General features: G+C 55.8%; 1 pseudogene; it reads left to right on the top strand.

Annotated features, from left to right (window-relative positions):
- Positions 1 to 225: 225 nt before the first annotated feature.
- LOC102428949 lies at positions 226 to 1,288 on the top strand (annotated as a pseudogene).
- Positions 1,289 to 2,346: the final 1,058 nt, after the last annotated feature.

Below are 2,346 nucleotides of genomic sequence, written 5' to 3'. Positions count from 1 at the left end.
TTAACGGTATTCATTCTTTCTATGAGCATAGTAATGCTTCCAATTATTAGTATCTTCTTTGATTTCTTTCTTCAATGTATTATAATTTTTTGAGTACAGGTCTTTAACCTCCTTGGTTAAATTTATTTCTTGGCGTTTTTTATGTAATTGAAAATGGGATTGTTTGGACATTGTTAATTTCCTCGGGCTCTCGCTAACTCCTCTGTGTGGCGTCTCCCAAGGAACATGTACCCGTCCATGGACCAGCTGGCCGAGATGCTGCCAGGAGTCCTCCACCAGTTTGGGGTGAAGAGCGTCATTGGCATGGGGACTGGGGCTGGCGCCTACATCTTCACTCGATTTGCCCTGAACAACTCCGAGATGGTGGAGGGCCTGGTGCTCATCAACGTGAACCCCTGTGCTGAGGGCTGGATGGACTGGGCGGCCTCCAAGATCTCTGGATGGACCCAGGCCCTTCCGGACATGGTGGTGTCCCACCTCTTTGGGAAGGAGGAGATGCAGAACAACGTGGAGGTGGTGCACACCTACCGCCAGCACATCCTTAACGACATGAACCTGGCAACCTGCACTTGTTCATCAACGCCTACAACAGCCGGCGGGACCTGGAGATCGAGTGGCCGATGCCGGGAGTGCACAGGGTCACCCTGCAGTGTCCTGTGTTGCTGGTGGTTGGGGACAGTTCTCCCGCCGTGGATGCTGTGGTGGAGTGCAACTCAAAACTGGACCCAACCAAGACCACCCTCCTCAAGATGGGGGACTGTGGCGGCCTCCCGCAGATCTCCCAGCCAGCCAAGCTCTCGGAGGCTTTCAAGTACTCCGTGCAGGGCATGGGATGCATGCCCTCTGCCAGCATGACCCGCCTGATGCAGTCCCGCACGGCCTCGGGCTTCAGTGTCACCTCCCTGGAGGGGTCCCACAGCCGCTCCCACACCAGCGAGGGCGCCCGCCTGGACATCACCTCCAACTCCAGCTCCACTGGGAACAACGCCGGGCCAAGTCCATGGAGGTGTCCTGCTAGGCGGCCTGCGCGCACCGCCGCCCCCTGGACTCTGGGACCATAGTAGCTGCCCCCTCCTCCAGCCCTCCCCAGCCCCTGCCCGCCATACCACAGGCAACTCGGTATTAACCCCAAGCTAGTTTTGTAGGAGGGAGCTCTGGCCATGACTTTAGATGGGATTTGTCCAGGGCGCCCCCTCCAGGGCCGGGCGGGGTGGACCAAAGGAATGTAAGCATCTTAGTGTCCCCTGTGCATTGAAGAGTGGCCTGGTGGTCGCTGGCTTCCCCTCCCTCCGAGATGCCAAACCGCCCCAAACAAGAAACACAGCAGGAAACAGGTCCTAATCCAGGCCTAGGCCAACCCGGGCATCCGGGCTCTCAGGGGCCTTTAGGGGAAGTCAGCCCACCTGCTTCTGTTTCCTCTCCCGCTAAAGACAAACCCACTCAGTTTCTGGAAACAAAACCCTCCTCTGGTTTGGGGAGGAGGGAGCAGCGAGCCCAGGGAGGTTGGGCTGGTGTAGGCAAAACAGGCAGCGGGAAAAGAGGCGGAGCTTACTGGGAGGCTCAGAGAGTTTGGAAAAGTAAATCTATGTAGCTCACCTGAAATCGATTTTTAAAGTTCGCGCATACACTGCAATGCCGACGCATGCACGCAGGCCTGCTTTCCTGACATTTGTTTTTCATGAACACAAAGGCGGAGACAGATCCTTCTGGCTTTGCTGCAACAACAATAAAACCCATCGGCAAGTGCTTGGCATCATGGATTTAAGGCTTTGGCTCTGCTCTCTCCTCCTCCCCCTCAGCCCCTGCTTTCCACCGGAAAGACATGAGCGAATGGTTATTTCCTTCACGGGGAAGAGCCTCTAAATATGGGGGTGCTTTCCTGGAGATGGAGGGGACATTCCCAACAGCTGTGCCCGCTGCCAGGAATGTCCATGCTGGGGGGCAGGGCGGGGGTGGGGGTGGGGGTGGGGTTTGGGCACCAGATGTAAATAACAGACTCTTGTGGTTGGGATGGAATCCAGGGTAGTTGTGATTTCTGTGGATCTCCTCCTGGTTTCGAGACCTTCTATGATTGAGTTCAATCATGGTTGAATCTGAGCTTGACAGCCCAACCTTTCTGACCCGGTTACATTCCTGGATCTTCAGATAGACCTGTTGGCTTTTGTATGGGGTGGGGACTCCGGGGGGCAGGGGAGCAGATGTAAGGGTTCTGGAATGTGTATCCCCTGGGATCTCCTTCCCTCTCCTGCCTCCCGCTCCTCCATGCACCCCTAACCTCCTCTCTCTGAATGGGACTGCACCACTGACATGTTTGGGTCACGTTCCCATACTACTGCCTTTCGATTT

Source organism: Myotis lucifugus, unplaced genomic scaffold, assembly GCF_000147115.1.
Source record: "Myotis lucifugus unplaced genomic scaffold, Myoluc2.0 scaffold_454, whole genome shotgun sequence".
NCBI lineage: Eukaryota > Metazoa > Chordata > Mammalia > Chiroptera > Vespertilionidae > Myotis > Myotis lucifugus.
This window is presented reverse-complemented; position numbering and strand designations above follow the sequence as displayed.